General features: G+C 45.3%; 1 protein-coding gene across 2 annotated transcripts in view; it reads right to left on the reverse strand.

Moving 5' to 3' along the window:
- The window catches only part of FBXL19 (F-box and leucine rich repeat protein 19), a 50,602-nt gene extending 46,357 nt beyond the window's left edge, over window positions 1-4,245 (reverse strand). Inside the window, exons 1-2 of one of the 2 annotated variants that reach the window (XM_070726800.1) lie at window positions 2,886-4,245; window positions 2,651-2,701 (exon numbers count right to left, since the gene is read on the reverse strand). The gene's annotated coding sequence lies outside the window, so the exon portion shown is untranslated. The remainder of the gene's footprint in view (window positions 1-2,650; window positions 2,702-2,885) is intronic. The other variant, XM_070726801.1, reaches the window with a different exon arrangement.
- Window positions 4,246-6,344: the final 2,099 nt, after the last annotated feature.

Consider the following 6,344-nt stretch of genomic DNA (forward strand, 5'->3'; position numbering starts at 1 on the left):
GGCAAGGACAACAATGGAAGGGGGAAAAAACCAAGTGCAAATTTTGCAGATCAATCCTCACTTAGATCCCTTGTAGATCCCTTGTCAACCCAAACATCTATGAATTATAGAATCCCAAGGCATGACATCTAGAAGGCAAAAGCGTTCTCTCTGCCATTTTTAAAAAAATGGCATCCTACTAAAAAAGCAATATATTTCTCAGGCCTTTTTTTCTGTTGTCCAGAAAGATAAGAATGGAAAAATGGAGAAACAGAAATTCAGAAGAAATCAACTTTCTATTATCAACTGCAACTACTATAAAGGACATGTTTACATATAAAAACTTCCGCTGATGAGTGTATGGTTTAACCATGTAAGAAAAAAAGGCATAATAATTCAGGAGGCTCTCTAATAGAATAGAATAGAATAGAATAGAATAGAATAGAATTTTTTATTGGCAAAGTGTGACTGGACACACAAGGAATTTGTCTTGGTGCATATCTCAGCATCAAGCATCAGCAGTTCAGATTATGATTTTTTTTAAAAAAAATCCTATTTTTCACACAAATAACCAACAACATTTAGGTCCTATCGCTGCCAACCAATGCTATGAACAGAATAATATAGAATGCCATAGGTCAGGACAAAATTATTTCAGACTTTGTGCGAGAGAGAAAAATACAGTTGCCATTTTCAAATCTCAAGCATCTTTCTTTTTTTTTTGGTTTCTATTTAAAAACAAAACCACAGCAATGTGGCCCTTAAAATGTATTTTTTATTTAGGATATGGTATGGCCATTAAAGGTATTTGACTATGACAGACAGGAGAGAAGAGAAACAGCGAAATAATTAACCACGCTGGGGAGTCATCTCATCTGAGAGTCACAAATGAAACAAACCAAGACCAGGCTGAAAGGGAAAATAGTGAACTACTAAAATAGAATGCAAATATTGTGAAGTGGAGATGCCTTCATAAGGCGCTAGGCATCATTGCATTTTCAGTTTATCAGTATCCCATCAGAGCTGGGGAAAACCTACTGATTTCTTGCAAAGGAAGAAAGGGAGAGAATAAGATTCGAGGATATCTGCAATGAATAAACAGTTCTCTATTTCTAAAGTAAAATAAAAATAATAAAAATTATCTAAGCGTGTGCTTTTCTAAGGATTAACCCAGGAAAAGAGCGAGACGGTTAGGTAGAAGAAGGCATGTAAAAGAGAATCAATGAGGATGAATGACTATCTCTTTCTTGCTTGAGCAATCTGTGCTCATCCTACCTAACACACACACACACACTCATATATACACACACACACATTCTGTTGATTGAACATTTTGTCTCCTGCCATCATTCCACCCCACCCCCCTACCTCTTTCTTCCAAGCGTTTAAGAGCAGGCAAAACAACTGAAAGGGAAAACAAATGTTATGTATAAGGGAACTTGGCTCCGATACCTCATCACGCCCCAGCCTGGCTTTCAGAGCTGACAGGCCCGTTCTTGGCAAGGGTTCCCACACACCTCAACCTGGCCTTCCATGGTGCCGGTTGTTGGGTTCCCCTTCAATTCTCTCCGCCAGCTGCAACCTGCTTGACACAACATCTTTTTTTCCGCTTTCCCTCCCCTTTGAAAAAGCCTTTAAGCCAAGCTGCTTGGCGGAGGCGATCCTCCACGGCTCAGTCCTTCTGGATCACGCCGCTTCCTAGTGGACATAACCGGAGCCATCCTCTATAGAGGGCCCCCTGAAAATCGGCATGAAACAGCACCTCCCCTCTTTTCCCTTCCTCCCTCCCCCCCCCCTCCCCGGTTAAAACATGAGAAATACACAGAGGCAAGAGCGTTTTACGGCTGGTAATTCCTTCCCCTGGAAATCATAGAGGAGAAACTTTGGTTCCACGTTTGCACCCCCCCTCCCTGTCCCTGTGTACCCCAAAGCCACACTGCTCATCCCCTCTCCTTGCTATCTCTCTCGGCTCGAGTCTACCTTAGAGGTGACCAGATCCCTTGGAAAAATACCTGGGGGGAAAATAATACAGCCTAATCTTGATTTGTTTATTTTTTTCCCCCTTTCAACCAGAAGAACAACACAAATCTGAACACACCAGAGCCCAAGGTGACAGAACAGAGCCTGGAAAGGAAAGAATACCCAAGAAAAGAAAACAACAAAAGAGATTAAAATGAATAAAGGGGAAAACACAATAGTAGATCGGGCACTGGGGTGGGGAGGGGGGGCGGAGAGGAAGGAGAGGCAATAGAAGCACTAGATTCCACCCTCAGCAAAAAAAAAAATATGTGCAACCAGCCTGATAGCTTAACATCCCTCCCTGGTTTCTGCATCTTGAGTTGTTGTGATGCTTTCACATGCTGTGTGCATTCCCCCACAATCCACCCATCTACAAATCTATATTTTGGGAAGTGGGTTCGCAAAGCATGGGGCAGTCTTGCTCAAAAACACTGAGCTGCACAGGACTGGAAGGAGAAGAGCTAATTAATTTTGAATGGGAAGATTAAGGTGGGGGGCGGAGGAGGAGGGAGAAAGAATGTGCCCCTAAAAAGGGAGAGGGAGGGAGGTTTTATTCCTGGGGAGGGGGTGGTGGAGGACATGCTTTGGCAAAGCCAAAAAAGGAGGGGTGGGAGGAGAGGGGGCAGGAGGGAGAGGAAGGTTACAGACTTACCTTTGGGAAGCGCATCTAGGCACCAAAGACTCTTCCCCGTCCATCAGCAGCCTCCAAGAGAGAAAAAGATGTAGCACATCTTAGAATTCTTACACACAACCCAGGCAGACACTGGCGGAAAAAAAGGTGCCAGAGGATGGGAGGAGAATGGAGGCGGGGAGGGATCGCCCCCCTTCTCCTAAAACCCAAGGAAAGGCTTAAGAAGTAAGGTGGGGGGCGAAGATGGGTTACTCACCTGCTGTGTGGCCATGGGGTGGATGGCGATTCTAATGCTAGATTTGTTGTCATGGTGGGAAGTGAGGAAAAGGGGGGGGGGAAGAAGACAGAGAGCAGATCCAGCCAGTTGTGTGCGTGCGGCTCCGAGTCACCCCCCCCCCCTCCAACAAAAATGAGGAGTGGGGTGGAAAAAAGGGGAAGAGGGGCGGGCCAATCTCCCCAAAGAGGCTATTACAAATCCATAGCAGCGGTTCACCCCCCACCCCTACACACACACATATACACTCTCTCTCTCACACACACACACACCTCTCTCTCTCTCTCCCTCTCCAGTTCTATCCTCCACTATTTCCTGCTTTGCCCTTGGGAGAAAACAAGGGAATGATATGGGAGAAGAGTTCTCTCCCCCCCCCCTCTCCACCGTGCAGTAATCAGAGAAGGAAGCTCACACTGTGCCACACACACACACCTATTGGTGCACCTCCTGCACCCCTAATTTGGGACAGAGCCTTGGCATTCCCTAGGCGGGTGCACCCTCCAGTCGCCCCCCCCTTCTCCCCAGCCCTCCTGGCTTCTTCTTGACTCCTCCTCCTCTTCTGCCCACCACTGAGATTTTCCTCAGTTGCCTGAATTACCCACCCTCCCCTTTTCAAATGCAGGCAAGACCACTCCCCTCGCTCTTGCTGGAGGTGGAAGAAGAGGAGGAGGAGGAGGCACTGCCCTTTCTGGCTTCTTCCTCCAACTACATCTCCCTTCACTTTGCAGCAGGAAGGGGAGGGGGGTCTCTGAAGCTGCGCCCCCTCCCCAATAATCAGCTCACAGCCCCTCGTCCCTCTTTTTCAATGTAAGGGCTCTTCTAGGGCATGGTTGGTCCTCCTCCCCAGAAAGAGTCCCTAACACCCTCCTCCACCACCACTGGCACGGCGGCTCCCCTCCAAAGCAATGCGAAGGGGGTATTTGCGAGGGTCTATCCACCTCTGCGAGATTGGGCGGGATGGGGGCTCTCTCAGCTCTCCCCCTCCCCTCCCTGCTAAGAGAGAAACGCTGCTGCTGCTGCTGCGCCCCCCCTGCTCCTTCCCTCAAGGGGGCTCTGCGCTGCCCGGCTGTCCCTCCCCCCACATAAGGGAGGGCTTTAAACCCACCCACCCCCCTCCAGGTTGGCAAATCGGGGAGTGGGCTTCAGCCCCGGCCACAACTCCCTTAAGAGGAGAGAGCGAGGCTCCACGGTCCTGGCGGGGGGCCCTTCTCCCGTCTTTCTCATTCTCTCCCCTTCCTTCCTCCTCTCTCGCATTCACTCACTCACTCTCCCTCATTCGCGCATTCTGATGCACGCACACACATCTTCGCATACATACATACACACACACATACATACACACAAAACCATCATGGCGTCCCCAGGAAGCCCAAAAGGGAGCGCTCGTCGCGCGCGGGCTAGCGGGAGTGGTAGTTTTCGCCACCCGGCTTGACACATCCGGCTCTATGAGCGCTGTGGGGGAATAGGGACTACAGTTAATATGGCAGGCCAGGATTCCGCGCAAGGCAGTATGGGGAGTGTGGTTTTATTTTTTCCGGCTCGATGCCGTGGGTGCGTTAGTTGCTACGGCCAAAAAGAGGTGTTTTGGACTACAGCTGGGATGGCGGGCGACCGCTGGAACAACACTGCTTCATGGGAATGGTAGTTTTCTTTATCCACTGTATTGTATTCGTACAGTATTGCGTATTTGGACTCCATGCAAGGTGACCACTAAGCATCATGGGTATGTAGTTCGTTCTTCAACAGCCCGTCCCTTCATACTGTATCTTTATACCATTGGAGAGCATCTGGACTACAATTAATATGGTGGGCGGAGGGGGGAGGGAGAGAGGAAATTCAGTCGAATGGAATTGTGGGAAGTGGCTTTAACGTTTTCAAGATCCTCACTTTCCATTGAAATGAATAATTAACTGTGTCTTATCTTAATTAACAATTTACACCCTGCCTATACCAATTCACATGTGTAGAACTGCCCCTTTCTGTTTTGGTCTTATGTCTGAGCATGTGCAGGTCCCCCCCCCCTCCTTTACGAACGGGAAGATATTTTGATTTTTTTTCTTAAAGTGGAAAGAATTTGCAAATAAAAATGGACCAGTTGTCAAAGTGAATTCAGAAAAATAAAAGTCTAAGGAAAGTAATGGTTTTAATATAAATTACGTGTTTTACAATAGAAACCAGAGTTCCAACCAGCTAAAAACTCGAATTTATAATGGCCATTTTACTTTGGACTAAGTAATTAATCCATTTAAAATCCTTTTGGACTATATGACTTACCAGATGTCTTCCAATTCTGTTAATTTGTTTTTTAAAAATCATAAAATTGGATTCCGGAGGCTTTAAACAATATACAATGCAATTCATAAGCAATATTTCAAGTGCTGAGATAAACATTTCTATTATGAATGGATATTCTAATTGCAACTGAATAGCAACATACCCAGAGCTAAAACCTTTATCTGACAATTTAAGCTTATCTGTGGCTTGACTATACATTCATGCATTAATTTCTTCCCAAAATCCCAGGTTGTCATAATTTATTGGTGTTGTTTATTTTGTGGATCCAAAATGTGTGTGGCCTTTTGCATTTGACTGATGGGAATTTTGTCAATGCAAATTTTTAAGGTGCCATCCAGACCTTTTTTTTGGCATGGCACCCAATGTGCTAATCACCCTGGACTACCACATCCTATTTATTCCATACTGTAATCTATCAATTTGAATTTCCAGATCTTCATACTTTGTGACCTTCTCCAATTCTTTGTCTTTGATGTTACTCTCCCCTGGTATTGCCAAATCAATTATCCATACGTTCTTCTCAACCAGTTGTATCTGATGTGTTTATCATTATTACTTAACCTGATCACCTATCTCCGGCACTTTGAATTTTCTCCCTTGAATCTCATGGAAATAAACCCCAGCTAAATGTTGCCTCCTAGTGGTCAAACATGGTGACTTCTAATGTAAATATTTTAAGTTGCAAGACTGCATGCCTGTTTTATTTTATTTGTTTGTTTGTTTTGTCAAGTACATATTTAAGGTATGTAAAGATATAATAATATTCATATACATGATACTAGTAAAAACGAAAAGAAACATTAGATATAAGAATATTCATATAATGATACTAGTAAAAAAATAAAAGAAACATTAGGACAGGGAACGGAAGGCACGCTGGTGCACTTATGCATGCCCCTTACTGACCTCTTGGGAATCAGGAGAGGTCAACAGTGGATAGTCTAAGGGTAAAGTTTTGGCAGTTGGGAGATGATACTACAGAGTCAGGCAGTGAGTTCCATGCATCAACTACTCGGTTACTAAAGTCGTATTTCCTGCAGTCGAGTTTGGAGTGGATTACATTAAGTTTGTATCTGTTGTGTGCTCGTGTGTTGTTGTGGTTGAAGCTGAAGTAGTCATTGACAGGAAGGATGTTGTAGCGTATGA

This window comes from Erythrolamprus reginae, chromosome Z (genome assembly GCF_031021105.1).
Source record: "Erythrolamprus reginae isolate rEryReg1 chromosome Z, rEryReg1.hap1, whole genome shotgun sequence".
In the NCBI taxonomy this organism is placed as follows: domain Eukaryota; kingdom Metazoa; phylum Chordata; class Lepidosauria; order Squamata; family Dipsadidae; genus Erythrolamprus; species Erythrolamprus reginae.